Genomic DNA, 16,269 nt, shown 5'->3' on the forward strand with positions numbered 1-16,269 from the left:
ACCAGTAAGCTTCTGGACGTCGTGCACTCGCACAGGGCTTTTCATTCGGAGTATAGTGCCAACTTTTTCTGGATTGGCGTCGATTCCCCGTTCGGAAATGAGAAAGCCGAGTAACTTTCCGCCAGGGACTCCGAATGTACACTTTGATGGATTAAGCTTGATATCATACCTCCTGAGGTTGGCAAAGGTTTCAGCAAGGTCAGTCAGCAGGTCGGAACCCTTCCGTGACTTGACCACAATATCATCCATGTATGCTTCCATGTTCCGACTAATTTGAGTGAGTAAACACTTCTGAATCATCCTCATGAATGTGGCTCCGGCATTCTTGAGGCCGAACAACATGGTAACATAACAGAAGCACCCGAATGGAGTGATGAAAGTTGTCTTGATCTCGATAGGTCCATACAGACGGATTTGATGGTACCCGGAATAGGCGTCTAAGAAAGACAGTCGCTCACATCCCACAGTCGAGTCGACTATCTGGTCGATGCGGGGGAGAGGAAAATGATCTGTCAGGCAGGCCTGATTGATATGTTTAAAGTCAATGCACATGCGACGTGACTTGTCCTTCTTGGGGACCATGACAACGTTGGCGAGCCACTCGGAGTGGTAGATTTCTCGGATGAACTCCGCTGCTAAGAGCCGAGCCACCTCATCGCCAATAGCTTTTCTCTTTTGGACGGTGGACCGTCGAAGATGTTCCTTGACAGGTTTTACTTTTGAGTCGACTTTCAGGCGATGCTCAGCCAGCTCCCTGGGAACACCTGGCATGTCAGAAGGCTTCCATGCGAAGATGTCCTAGTTCTCACGGAGGAACTGGATGAGCACTTCTTCCTATTTGGAGTCAAGTGTTGTCGAGATATGAGTCGGGGCGGCGCTGGGGTCGGTCGGGTGGATGTGAGCTATCTTCGTGTCGCCAGTCGACTGGAAAGCTGACTCTGTAGCGGGCTTCTTGGCTCACAACAGATCACTCGGGTCTGCAGTCTTCTGGTATTCCTGCAACTCCACCACTGCCATCTGTGCGTCATTGATCTTCGAACCCTTCTGAAAACATTCTTCCGCCCTCTTCCGATTGCCTGTAATGGTGATCACACCTTTGGGGCCAGGCATCTTCAATTTGAGATACACGTAACATGGTCGGGCCATGAAGCGTGCATAAGCCGGCCTGCCCAAAATAGCATGATACGCACTCTGGAAGTCTACAACTTCAAATGTCAATTTTTCTTTGCGGTAATTCTTGGAATCACCGAAAACCACATCAAGAGCAATCTGGCCGAGTGATTCAGCCTTCTTCCCAGGAATGACTCCATGGAAACTCATGTTGCTGGCACTGAGTCTGGACATCGGAATGCCCATCCTTTGAACGTCTCAGCGTATAATATGTTCAAACCACTGCCACCATCCATCAGGACTTTGGTCGGTCGAGTGCCTTCAACAACTGGGTCGACCACCAAAGCTTGCCTCCCAGGGGTGGCGATGTGCGTTGGGTGGTCGGACTGGTCGAATGTTATGGCAGTCTGAGACCATTTCAGGTAACTAGGTGTCGCCGGAGCGACCATATTCACCTCTCGGTTAATGACTTTCAGTCGACTTTTGCTCTCAACATCAGCAAAACTCATCAGGGTGGAATTGACTTGAGGGTATCCGTCATCACTGTCCTCTTTGTCTTCGACCTTGTCTGACTCCTTTTCCTTACCCTTGGGCTGCTTGCCCTGGAACTGCTGGATCAAGAGTCGACACTGCCGAGTGGTATGTTTCGGGTAAATAAAATTACCCTCTTCATCTTTCTTCGTGTGGACAAGACACGGTAAGTCCAACACATCATTTCCCTCCTCGTCTTTAACCTTTTTGGGGTTCCAAGGCCCTTTAGGTTTCCCTTTAGACTTTCCTTGGGCCAAAGCTAAGGCTTCCCCAGGAGCCGCTGGCTCAGCTTTCCGCTTCTGTTTCCGACTGGAATTGCCTCCGGTTTCTTGGGCGACTGACTTGAGCTTGATGATACGTCTCCGTCGTATCTACTTTTCCAAACACTTTTGCCCTTGTTTTGGACTCTAACTTGTATGATTTGAATGGAACTAACCCGGACTGACGCTATTTTCAGCAGAATTGCCATGGTGTTGTTTTATGTGCAGAAAAGAAAAGTTCTCGGAATGACCTGAAACTCCACGGAATATCTTAGAATAAATAATAAAAAAAGCCTCGCCAAAGATGAAGACCAGGGGGCCCACACCCTGTCCACGAGGGTGGGGGCGCGCCCCTCCCCCTGGGTGCACCCTCCTACCTCGTGGGCCCCCTGGTGGCCCTCCGACGCCAACTCCAACTCCATATATTGGCTTTCGAGGAGAAAAAAATCAGAGAAAAAGTTTCATCGCGTTTTACGATACGGAGCCGCCGCCAAGCCCTAATCTCTCTCGGGAGGACTGATCTGGAGTCCGTTCGGGGCTCCGGAGAGGGGAATTCGTCGCCGTCGTCATCATCAAGCATCCTCCATCACCAATTTTATGATGCTCACCACCGTGCATGAGTAATTGCATCGTAGGCTTGCTGGACGGTGATGGGTTGGATGAGATTTATCATGTAATCGAGTTAGTTTTGTTAGGGTTTGATCCCTAGTATCCACTATGTTCTGAGATTGATGTTGCTATGACTTTGCTATGCTTAATGCTTGTCACTAGGGCCCGAGTTCCATGATTTCAGATCTGAACCTATTATGTTTTCATGAATATATGTGAGTTCCAGATCCTATCTTGCAAGTCTATAGTCACCTACTATTTGTTATGATCCGGCAACCCCGAAGTGACAATAATCGGGACCACTCCCGGTGATGATCATAGTTTGAGGAGTTCATGTATTCACTATGTGTTAATGCTTTGTTCCGGTTCTCTATTAAAAGGAGGCCTTAATATCCCTTAGTTTCCAATAGGACCCCGCTGCCACGGGAGGGTAGGACAAAAGATGCCATGCAAGTTCTTTTCCATAAGCATGTATGACTATTTACAGAATACATGCCTACATTATATTGATGAACTGGAGCTAGTTCTGTGTCACCCTATGTTTATGACTGTTACATGATGAACCACATCCGGCATAATTATCCATCATTGATCCGGTGCCTACGAGTTTTCCATATACTGGTTTACGGTTATTTACTTTTCCGTAGCTACTGTTACAATCACTACAAAAATACCAAAAATATTACTTTTGTTGTCTTTACTTTGTTACCGTTATCACCACTATCATATTACTTTGCTACTAAACACTTTGCTGCAGATACTAAGTTTCCAGGTGTGGTTGAATTGACAACTCAGCTGCTAATACTTGAGAATATTCTTTGGCTCCCCTTGTGTCGAATCAACAAATTTGGGTTGAATACTCTACCCTCGAAAACTGTTGCGATCCCCTATACTTGTGGGTTATCAAGACCTTTTTCTGGCGCCGTTGCCGGGGAGCATAGCTCTATTCTTTGAGTCACTTGGGATTTATATCTGCTGGACACTATGAAGAACTTGAAAGACGCTAAGACAAAAATTTATCCCTCAACTACGAGGGGAGGTAAGGAACTGCCATCTAGCTCTGCACTTGATTCACCTTCTGTTATGAGTAAGCTAGCGACACCTAAACCTACTACTGCTATGAATTCTGATATGTCGCATGTTATTGATGATGCCACTTCTGCTATGCATGATACTTATGATGAAACTACTTCTATGCTTGATACTACTGTGCCACTTGGTGAATTTCTAGATGAGCAAATTTCTAAGTCTAGAGAAAGAGAATTTAGTGAACCTGAACACGATGATGTTAGTGATGATGAACCTATGCCTGTTATTCCTGAGGGTTATCTTTTTAATAATGAATCTTATGAAGCTATTCTTGCTTGTCCGGATAAACCTGAACGTAAGAGGTTACTAATTAAGTGGAGTAAGGAATCTTTTAGAGGTAGGATGAGACCCGACCCTGCTTTTGCTACTTCACCTATCTGTGTTCCTGATCAGGATTATTATGATATTACTGTTGATCCAGATATAATTACTTTGGTTGAATCTGATCCTTTTTATGGCTATGAATCTGAAACTGTTGTGGCACATCTTCGTAAGTTAGATGAAATAGCTGCCCTGTTTACTAATAATCTGAGATCGCGCCACTTTTATATACTCAAAATATTTCCGTTCTCATTAAAGGGTGATGCTAAGAAATGGTTTAATTCTCTTGATCCTGCCTGTGTGCAAAGTCCCCAGGATATGATTTATTACTTCTCTGCTAAATATTTCCCTGCTCATAAGAAACAAGCTGCTTTGAGGGAAATATACAATTTTGTGCAAATTGAAGAAGAGAGTCTCCCACAAGCTTGGGGGAGGCTTCTCAAGTTACTTAATGCTTTGCCTGATCATCCTCTTAAGAAACCTGAAATATTTGATATCTTTTATAATGGACTAACTGATGCTTCCAGAGATTACCTGGATAGTTGTGCTGGTTCTCTTTTCAGGGAAAGAACACCGGATGACGCTGAAATTTTATTGAATAATATGTTGGCAAATGAAAATAATTGGGCACCTCCTGAGCCACCTCCCGAGCCAACTCCTGAGCCAGCTCCTGAGCCAATTACTGAGCCTATTCCTAAACCAACTCCGAAGAAGAGAGGTGTTCTATTTCTCAGTCCCGAAGATATGCAAGAGGCAAAGAAATCTATGAAAGAAAAAGGTATTAAAGCTGAAGATGTTAAGAATTTACCTCCTATTGAAGAAATACATGGTCTTAATTTACCGCCTGTTGAAGAAGTATATGATCTCAATTACTTATTTACTGAAGAACCTCCCGATATCCCGACACAGGTAGTAAAGGTAAATTCTCTCTATAGATATGATAAAGTTGAAGTCCCTCCTACTAAAATTGCTAGTCAGTGCTTGGATGAGTTTGATGACTTTATGTTTAAGCAAGATGACTTTAATGCTTATTTTGGTAGACAATTAAAGCAGAATACCTTTATGATTAAACGCTTGAGTGATTATATGGATAATATTAGAGGTGAACTTAAACTTGTTAGCAAACATGCTTCTATGGTTACCACTCAAGTAGAACAAGTACTTAAAGCTCAGAAAGAAATGCTTGATGAAATGAATAGTAAGAAAAATGATTATGCTGTTAGAGTGGCTACTAGAACTGGTAGAATGACTCAGGAACCTTTGTATCCTGAAGGCCACCCTAAGAGAATCGAGCAAGATTCTCAAAGAAATAATATTGATGCACCTAGTTCTTCTAAAAGGAAGAAAAAGAAAAATGATAGAACTGTGCAAACTTCTAGTGAACCTATTGCTGAACCACCTGATAATCCAAATGATATCTCTATGTCTGATGCTGAAACACAATCTGGTAATGAACATGAACCTAGTGAAATGTTAATGATGATGTTCATGATGATGCTCAACCTAGTAATGATAATGATGTAGAAGTTGAACCTGCTATTAATCTTGATAACCCACAATCAAAGAATGAATGTTATGATAAAAGAGACCTCGCTGCTAGGAAACATGGTAAAGAAAGAGAACCATGGGTTCAGAAACCCATGCCTTTTCCTCCGAAACCATCCAAGAAAAAGGATGATGAGAATTTTGAGCGCTTTGATGAAATGATTAGACCTATCTTTTTGCGTATGCGATTGACTGATGTGCTCAAAACAAATCCTTATGCTAAGTATATGAAGGATATCATTACTAATAAAAGAAAGATACCGGAGGCTGAAATTTCCACCATGCTTGCTAATTACACTTTTAAGGGTGGAATACCAAAGAAACTTGGAGATCCAGGAGTACCTACTATACCATGCTCCATTAAAAGAAATTATGTTAAAACTGCTTTATGTGATCTTGGAGCCGGTGTTAATGTTATGCCTCTCTCTTTATATCGTAGACTTGACTTGAATAAGTTGACACCTACTGAAATATCTTTGCAAATGGCTGATAAATCAACTGCTATACCTGTCGGTATTTGTGAGGATGTGCCTGTTGTGGTTGCAAACGTTACTATTTTAACGGACTTTGTTATTCTTGATATTCCCGAGGATGATAGTATGTCTATTATTCTTGGAAGACCTTTCCTTAATACTGCAGGGGCTGTTATTGATTGCAACAAAGGCAATGTCACTTTTCATGTTAATGGTAATGAGCATACGGTGCACTTTCCGAGGAAACAACCTCAAGTTTATAGTATCAACTCTATTGGAAAAATTCCATCGATTATATTTGGAGGTTTTGAATTTCCTCTTCCTACTGTCAAAAAGAAATATGATATACTTATTGTTGGGGATGTCCATATCCCCGTTGAGGTAACATAGTGTTATTCGAAATTTCTCCGGTTCCATGATTATCGGAATGAGTTTGTTAACAAGACTTGATCAACCTTGTTAGTGGATTCTTTTTGATGAGCATGAGATGGATGAAACTAGAAGCACAACCTTCTGTACCCTCTTTATATTTTCTGTTCTTTAGTAGAAATAAAGTAAAATAGTATTTTTCTGTCTGTTTCCTGACTTATCCGTGCAATATAAAAATATCCCGAAAATAAAAGTCCTCAGAATGCCATGCCAATTTAATATGATTTTTTCGGGAATATTTAAGGATTTTTAGTGCAAAAATTACCGCGGGGGGGAGCTGCCACCTGGTCACGAGGGTGGAGGGCGCGCCCTACCCCCCTGGGCGCGCCCCCTGCCTCGTGGGCCCACGGTGGCCCTCCTCCACTTATTCCTGCACCCATCTTCTTCCTCTGTCTCGCACAAACCCGAAAAACCAACTCAAGCTCGTGTTCCAGCAAGTTTTGCTGCGATTTTTGATCTCCTTGCTCAAAGCACCTCTCGCAAAACTGCTTGGGGAGATTGTTCCTTGGTATGTGACTCCTCCATTGGTCCAATTAGTTTTTGTTCTAGTGCTTTATTCATTGCAAATTTGTGCTGCATAGGTGACCATGTTCTTGAGCTTGCATGTCAAATATATATGGTTCCAAGTAGTTCTAATGCTTGATATATGCTCTAGGCACTTGTATGAGTAGTTGCTATTAATCTTATTGAAGTTGGTTCACTTTTGTTTGAAGTTACTAAAATTTTCAGAATTATTTTCAGAGAAAACAATATGCTTAGGAGGATGTTCCAAGGTGGTTCTTCAAGGAAGCAAGGTCCCAGACTTGCAATGCGTGATGGTGACGAGGAACCACCAAGAGACGCTCTCGTGAGGCCCTGTGAATGGCCTTCGGAAAATTTTATGAATCAAGTGGGAATTAAAGAAGAATTTTACGCATATGTGCGTAATGCCGGTCTTGAGGACTTTGAAGCTGATAAATGCCCCCAGTATCGTTATCTCACAAGTTCATTTGTGGGGAGGTTTGATTATTCATCTTCGCGTAATTCTCCTTCAGTCATGTTTGACCTTTATGACAAGTCTTATACCATGGACTTAGAGGATTTCACTCGTGCATGCAAACTTCCATCTTGGGGTAGTATCAGGGATCCCCCTAAATCTGAATATAGAGATTTTCTTGCTAGAATAACTGTGGGGGAATCTAGAGATATAGCACAGGCCACTATAGGGAGCATTCACTTTCCTGCTATACATTATTTTGCTCTCTTCATTGGTAGATGTATAACTGCTAAGGATGAAGCATGTCACATGTGTGCCCCTAATCTCAGCATTCTCAGAAGTGCTGTGTTAGGGGACCAAGCTTATCATATGGGAGCCATTGTAGCTCGTAGGTTGCATCTTAATAGACGTAACGGAGATTTCTTTGGAGGAATTTATGCAACCCGCTTAGCTAATTTTCTTGATGTAGACATTCGTGAGGGTGATGTGGAGTTGCCCACTTCTTATTTAGATCTTGATCCTATGTTTTCCCACCAGTTCATTGAGAGGACTGGACCACCTTACCAGTATCGACTAATCTTTGACAGACGGCGTGTGGTCCGTGTTGCTCTTCCTGCTCCTACCTTCTTTGATTTTCAGGCGAGAGGAAGATATATTATTACCAGAGAGGAGGCAGATGAGTACGAGAGGGGAGTGGAAGCAGCCCGACGCCGTGCTGCTGCTCAGCAGGCGGTAGCCGCTGCATCGCAGTACGACCCCAGCTTCACCTACGGATATCAGCCAGGTTATCCCTGGCAATAGACCAACTTAGGCCAAAAGCCTAAGCTTGGGGGAGTACGTATTTCCCACCGACATTACATTCATGTTCACACTCATTGCTAGATGTCGGTGCTCATACTCTTTCACTGTAATATCCATGCTAGTTTATTTTCCTTTTTCCTGCTTTCTTCTTGTGTGTTTAATAAACCTTAAGAAAAACAAAAAAAATTAGTGTTAGTCTACTTTCCATGCTTGTAGTAGAATTAAAAAGAAAACCCAAAAATATTTCCCGTCCTTCTTTTGCTTGTTGGGAGCTTTCCCGTGTAAATAGTTTTTATTTTTCTTTTCCTTTCTTTGGGGGTCGAGAAGACTATATTGAAAATGCTTAGTGGCTCTTATATGCATGATTGTTTATTTAACTTAGAGCCCATATTACTTGTCTTCTCTCTTGAGTTGAATGCTTGCAGATTCCAGCTTAGTCCAATGCACGTGCACTCTTATTATTATACACACCGTTCGGTCGTGCAAGTGAAAGGCAATAATGATGATATATGATGGACTCATTGGGATGAGAAAAGCTGGTATGAACTCGACCTCTCTTGTTTTTGTAAATATGATGATTCATCGTTCCTGATTCAGCTATTATGAAGTAAACATATTTGCAATGACATTTAGAGATTATAGTTGCTTGTGCCATGCTTGATTAGCTATGAGTTATAATGGTTAACCTTGCGTGCCAACATGCTATTGAGATGATTATGATGTGGTATGATAGGATGGTATCCTCCTTTAAATGAATTGAGTGACTCGACTTGGCACATGTTCACGCATGTAGTTGAATCAAATCAACATAGCCTTCATGATATTTATGTTCATGGTGGATTATATCCTACTCATGCTTATATTCGGTGTGAATTAATTTTAATGCATGTTTACGACTGTTGTCGCTCTCTCAGTTGGTCGCTTCCCAGTCTTTTGCTAGCCTTCACCTGTACTAAGCGGGAATACTGCTTGTGCATCCAAACTCCTTAAACCCCAAAGTTGTTCCATATGAGTCCACTATACCTTCCTATATGCGGTATCTACCTGCCGTTCCAAGTAAATTTGTATGTGCCAAACTCCAAACCTTCCAATGAAATTCTGTTTTGTATGCTCGAGCAGCTCATGTGCAACTATGGCTGCCTATATCTTCCATGCTAGGTGGGTTATTCTCAAGAGGAGTGGACTCCGCTCCTCATTCACGAGAAAGGGCCGGTAACCGGGATGCCCAGTCCCATGATCCAAAAAGATCAAAGCAAATCAAAATAATTAAACAAAACTCCCCCTGGGACCCGTTGAATGTTGGAGGCACTCGTTGTTTCGAGCAAGCCATGGATTGATGCTTGTGGAGGAGGGGGAGTATAAACCTTTACCATTCTGTTTGGGAACTGCCTATAATGCATGTAGTATGGAAGATACAACCATCTCATAGTTGTTACGTTGACAGTGAAAGTATGCCGCTCAAAATATTATTTATCTCTATTTCAAAAATCGAGCTCTGGCACCTCTACAAATCCCTGCTTCCCTCTGCGAAGGGCCTATCTATTTACTTTTATGTTGAGTCATCACCCTTCTTATTAAAAAGCACCCGCTGGAGAGCACACTGTCGTTTGCATTCATTATGATTGGTTTATATTGGGTATGACTTGACTGGATCTCTTTTACCATGAATTACAATGTTTAGTCAGTCCTTGATCTTTAAAGGTGCTCTGCATTTATGTTTTGCGGTCTCAGAAAGGGCTAGCGAGATACCATTTTGTTATATCATGTTATGATTATTTTGAGAAAGTGTTGTCATCCGAGTTTTATTATTATGGCTCGCTAGCTGATTATGCTATTGATATGAGTAATTGTGAGACCTACGTGTTATTGTGAGTATGGTTAGTTCATAATAATTGCTGAAACTTGAATGCTGGCTTTTCATGTTTACAACAACAAGAGCAAACAGAGTTTGTAAAAGTTTTTCTTTTTCTCTTTCAGTTTGTCAACTGAATTGCTTGAGGACAAGCAAGGGTTTAAGCTTGGGGGAGTTGATACGTCTCCGTCGTATCTACTTTTCCAAACACTTTTGCCCTTGTTTTGGACTCTAACTTGTATGATTTGAATGGAACTAACCCGGACTGACGCTGTTTTCAGCAGAATTGCCATGGTGTTGTTTTATGTGCAGAAAACAAAAGTTCTCGGAATAACCTGAAACTCCACGGAATATCTTAGAATAAATAATAAAAAAATCCTCGCCAAAGATGAAGACCAGGGGGCCCACACCCTGTCCATGAGGGTGGGGGGCGCGCCCCTCCCCCCTAGACGCGCCCCCCTACCTCGTGGCCCCCCTGGTGGCCCTCCGACGCCAACTCCAACTCCATATATTGGCTTTCGAGGAGAAAAAAATCAGAGAAAAAGTTTCATCACGTTTTACGATACGGAGCCGCCGCCAAGCCCTAATCTTTCTCGGGAGGGCTGATCTGGAGTCCGTTTGGGGCTCCGGAGAGGGGAATTCGTTGCCGTCGTCATCATCAAGCATCCTCCATCACCAATTTCATGATGCTCACCGCCGTGCGTGAGTAATTGCATTGTAGGCTTGCTGGACGGTGATGGGTTGGATGAGATTTATCATGTAATCGAGTTAGTTTTGTTAGGGTTTGATCCCTTGTATCCACTATGTTCTGAGATTGATGTTGCTATGACTTTGCTATGCTTAATGCTTGTCACTAGGGCCTGAGTGCCATGATTTCAGATCTGAACCTATTATGTTTTCATGAATATATGTGAGTTCTAGATCCTATCTTGCAAGTCTATAGTCACCTACTATGTGTTATGATCCGGCAACCCCGAAGTGACAATAATCGGGACCACTCCCGGTGATGACCATACACTACTAGAGAAACAATTATTAACGATGATGGAAAAAACTATTGGTCGTTAAAAGAACTAAAGCAAACCTCGCACGATAAAATCAGGCTACCAAATACTATACTCGTAACAGCCACCGAACTACTCGTGGCTTAAAAATCTCCTTTAATTATCTCTCCTTCCTAACGTTACCTTCTCTCGTTTCATCTCCCACATGACCCGCCGCCTCTCTCTCGTTTCCTCTTCCACCCGATCCGCCGCCGCGAGCATGACCTCCACCTTCCGTGTTGCGCCTCGTCCATCCAGCCTCATCAAGATGCGACACATCCATGTCCTCCCTCATCCACGGCCATCGGAGAGCAGGAGAGGTAATAGCTAACCCTCGACCGGCCTCCCGCATGGTGTAGGGGCTGAGGTGAGGAGGATGGAGAGGCGGCGGGTGGAGGGGACGAGTGGTCTTCCCTAGGATGTGCACGGGGAGAAGGATGCGCATGTGTTGCCGCAGCAAGAAGGAAGTCCCCACCCTGAAGATGTTCCTTGCTGCAGATTTATGGATAGATGTGAATTAGGGAGAGCGGTGAGTACAAGCTCTTCTTTACATGTTTTTCTTTTATGATCTTTCTCCAATTAAGGTATTTTAGGAAGGTAAAAATCGCTTAAGTTGTTTTCTTCAGAGAAGATGGTTCCGCATTTGCCTGTTTGCTCTTGAATCAGTTCCAACAAAGATGTTGCTGATTTTGTTCTTTTTGTTTCTACAGGTTCGAATACTACCATCAGAAAAATCTATTTGAGAATCACAGTTTTTTCTGGTCTCGAAAAATGTATTAAGTTCAATCTGAACTTTATCTTCAGAGAAGATGGTGTTTGTTTCCTGCAGACCGTCTGCCAATACCCGAGGTATCATCTATGCCCAAATTGGTTTATAGGATACATAAGATAGTATGGTGATCCATGGAAAGATTAAGTTTACATTGCCGGGTGTAGGCAATAGGATGTACTTATATGCAGAGGAGTTGGTATAAGAGAACAAGCAGCTTGATTCCTGCCCCAGACTGCTGAAGCAATGCAGTACAAAGTTAGCATCAAGTTAATTGATTCTAGCCTGACGAAACACACACGTACAAAGCTCTTGATATATCTTTGCATTGATCGATCCTCACGGCTGAAAACGTACTAGTACACGTGCACACACAAAACGGCATATTGCCACATGCTTGTATCAAGCCTGGTTCTTTTCGTTTATTTCCTCTCACTATTAAATGTTTACAAATGGATATACATACGTATATGTAGCAGCTAGGATTAACACAAGCTAACCTACTTGGTTACAAGTTCTGATCCTAAAATACTAGCTCATTGTTCTGTATTTCCAGCATATACTCTTTGTGTACTTTAATTAGCTTTAGAAAAACAAAAAACAAAACAAAACATTTTTGGCACCACGGTGGTTCCTTGTTTCATTATATATTGTGTTTCCAGCTGCTCCCGACAGTAGGTGCTATTGTCTGATTTGAATAAGAGCTGTGGATGTTTGCATTTGAATTCTGTTACGATCATTCATATTAGTTCATATTGATGCTCTCTATGCCTATAACCATTGATGCCTTCTAATTACGCTCAAGTTAGTTGTTTTCGTACACTGATTTTATCTGGTATTATACTTTGTGCCAACTTATTTACATTGACTGGCTTTCAGAAATTTCCCAACATTTTTTAGGACTGATGATCAAGCTTATAATATATAGAAGAACGAGGAGGCATTGTAATCGCTGCTGAAGAATTATATCCATTCAAACAAGGATGGTGCCTCTCGATTGAAGATTTAGAAATATTATCACATTTTCCAATTAGAAATGAGGTAGTACCGTGGTCATGTAAAGAGTGATTTTCACCCAAATTTCTTAAATGGTATACTAATTGTAGAATTGTATGGTGGAATTTTGTCAATTTCTCTCTTGTCTATTAATAAAAGAGGCTTTTGTCAATTCAAATGTTGGATGTCGCATAATGTGATCGTTTGCGATTCTAAGGTGGTTGATCGGAAACGGTATATAACGTGGTATGATGCTTTGATCACCATGAAAAATTAGCGATCACCATTCGAACATTATTAGCGACGAAAAAAATGGCCGTTAATACTATAATTGTGGTCGTTATTGACTTGGGATTTACGACAACACATCATCCCGTCGTTACGAGAATAACGACCACGAAAGCTATGTGGTCGTTATACTTTTAACGACGGAGCCTACTACGACCAGTAGACTGTGGTCATTAATGAACTTTAACGACCACAATCCGACTTTTAACGACCACATATACCATCGTTAAAAACCGTTTTCCTAGTAGTGATAGTTTGAGGAGTTCATGTATTCACTATGTGTTAATGCTTTGTTCCGGTTCTCTATTAAAAGGAGGCCTTAATATCCCTTAGTTTCTAATAGGACCCCGCTGCCACGGGAGGGTAGGACAAAAGATGTCATGCAAGTTCTTTTCCATAAGCACGTATGACTATTTACGGAATACATGCCTACATTATATTGATGAACTGGAGCTAGTTCTATGTCACCCTATGTTTATGACTGTTACATGATGAACCACATCCGGCATAATTATCCATCATTGATCCAGTGCCTACTAGTTTTCCATATACTGGTTTACGCTTATTTACTTTTCCGTAGCTACTGTTACAATCACTACAAAAATACCAAAAATATTACTTTTGCTGTCTTTACTTTGTTACCGTTATCACCACTATCATATTACTTTGCTACTAAACACTTTGCTGCAGATACTAAGTTTCCAGTGTGGTTGAATTGACAACTCAGCTGCTAATACTTGAGAATATTCTTTGGCTCCCCTTGTGTTGAATCAACAAATTTGGGTTGAATACTCTACCCTCGAAAACTGTTGCGATCCCCTATACTTGTGGGTTATCACTTGCCACTCCTGAGTCGATCCTCATCTTCGCCGTTAACGTACTTGGTGGCAATCTCCATCATCCGATTCAGGGACATATCTCCGGTTTGACCGAATTTCAAATTCAGTTCTCTGTACTTGATGCCTTCCTTGAAGGCACAAACTGCTTGGTGGTCAGGCACATTCTCCATCGAGTGATGTAACATGATCCATCTCTGGATGTAATCCCTCAAAGTTCCATTCGGCTTTTGCACACAGGACCGCAGTTCCGTCAGTCCTGTCGGTCGCTTGCATGTGCCTTCAAATGTGGTGACGAACACTCGGGAGAGATCTTCCCAAGTGTAAATGTTGCTAGGTGCTAACTGGTTTAGCCACGCTCTGGCCGAGCCCTCCAACATGAGAGACAGGTGCTTCATGGCCACTTCATCATTGCCGCTGCCAATCTGGACGGCCACTCGGCAGTCCTCAAGCCAAGTATCGGGCTTGGACTCGCCAGTGAACTTACTGACTCCAGTCGCCAACCTGAAATTGGGAGGAATCACAGCAGCCCCGATGGCTCTACTAAAGCACTCTGGCCCCGAAACATGTACTTTGCTGCTGGCTGGCGCATCTCTGTCGTGGCCTTCTCGGTGAGCCCTGTTCCTGTCGACCAGACCTTGGACGAGGATGGATCCCGCGTCAAAGCCTGGCCCTCTGGGGTCGACTGGAATCCTTCGCCCACCACTATGAGGGCGCCTATCATCCTGCTGGCGAGGCACATATGACCCGCTCCTCGGGGGAGGCGTGGGCACTTGACGTCGACCATCACGATCGACTCGGTGATCATACTGCTCATGGTTCCCATACTGGTCACGCCGGTCTCCACGTCCCTCACGCCTCGGGGGCGATCTCGGGCTATGAGCCGACTGGACTGTGTCCGCAGCAACGGATCTGCTGTGAATTCTGTTCCGCAACTGAGAAACAGCGGAATTCTGATCTCCTGCTGCCCGGAGTAATGCTCTGATCTGCAGCAAGCCTCTGCCAGCCTCTGACTGGGAAGGCTGAATCGACTCCGCTATACGGGCCGCAGCTGCTAAATTCTGAATCGGAGTCCGATATACCTGCGGGGGCGGGAAGAGCTAACGTCGACTGGATTCGGGAACCCGTTGTCGCGCCCGCTCGTCGAGTGCTCGCTGGAGGTTCTCCGGTCGAGTGCGCTCGGCCAAGTTTGCCAGGAGCGTGTCCTCCAAGGCGCGAGCCACGGGGGTTTCTCCAACGATAGGAGTGTGCAGCGCATCCACATTCCGGCGGCGAAGTTCTTCTCTTTGCAGCGACGTGAGAGGCTCGGGAAGATACTCCTCATGGGGACGCGACGGGTCGCCTCCTCCCGCGCCTCCGTCGGTGCGGGTAAAACCGGGGGGACTGGGTGGTCCGTCGACCATCAGAACCTCTGCCGCCGGATCGCTGTTGTCGCACTCGGATGCAGTCTCTTCGGAGCCAGTCGAACAGGCCGTAAAGGGATTCGTCGGGCTCGATCGCCGCGACTTGAGGGATGGCCGACTGACGGGCCACCGCGTGTCTCACCCACCGCTGAAGTCTCGACCGACCGAAGCGCTTGCACCGGCGGGAAACGGGGAGGGAGGACAACACAGGAGCCGACCGGTAGGGGGTCGACGGTTGCCGCAGGAGAACTCCACGGACGCACGCGCTAAAGTGTGTTGCCCCACGGACAAGGAGTGCGTCCACGTCGAGCGGAGCCTCCTGAAGCCAGGCGGAGTCGTCGGCGATGAACGTGAGCGCGCCGAGACGGATCTCGCGGCCCTCCACCAAAACTCCGTCGAAAAGCATGATGATTCGGGTCAGAAAAGATCGCAACTCCTCCAACAAAACGCTAAAACACCCGCCCCACAGTGGGCGCCAACTGTCGTGGTTCTAAGTCTGACAGTAATGTAGGGGGGTAACTATGGAGAGGCGAGATCTTAGCTATGGAGAAGTTGTAAGGACGCAAGGTTTACGAGTTCAGGCCCTTCTCGGAAGAAGTAAAAACCCTACGTCTCGGAGCCCGGAGGCGTCGTCTGGATTATGTGAGTATGAGTTACAGAGGTGCGAACCCTTGTCTCGGAGGAGGGGGGTGGCTTATATAGAGTGCGCCAGGACCCCGGACAGCCCACGTTACGAAGGGTTCAATATACATTAAGGCAGGGTGTTACTGGTAGCGCTAGTAATAAAGTGCTATGATGACCATAAAAGCTATTTAATGACCGACCGTTAGCGTGTGGGTGACTTTAGGTCTCCTGACCGTTGAGTGGTTGGATCTTGGTCGAGTGATCGCTTCTTGGTCGAGTGACTTCGAGTTTGTCGAGTGGAATACCTTCAAGTC

At 44.2% G+C, this 16,269-nt stretch overlaps 1 long non-coding RNA gene across 1 annotated transcript; it reads left to right on the forward strand.

Annotated features, from left to right (window-relative positions):
* The first annotated feature begins 11,370 nt into the window (after positions 1-11,370).
* Positions 11,371-12,855, forward strand: LOC123186452 (uncharacterized). The gene is made up of 3 exons (XR_006493636.1): positions 11,371-11,568; positions 11,750-11,888; positions 12,709-12,855. It is a non-coding gene; the product is annotated as an uncharacterized lncRNA (long non-coding RNA).
* The last annotated feature ends 3,414 nt before the right edge of the window (positions 12,856-16,269 follow it).

The sequence above is a fragment of the Triticum aestivum genome, chromosome 2A (genome assembly GCF_018294505.1).
Source record: "Triticum aestivum cultivar Chinese Spring chromosome 2A, IWGSC CS RefSeq v2.1, whole genome shotgun sequence".
NCBI lineage: Eukaryota > Viridiplantae > Streptophyta > Magnoliopsida > Poales > Poaceae > Triticum > Triticum aestivum.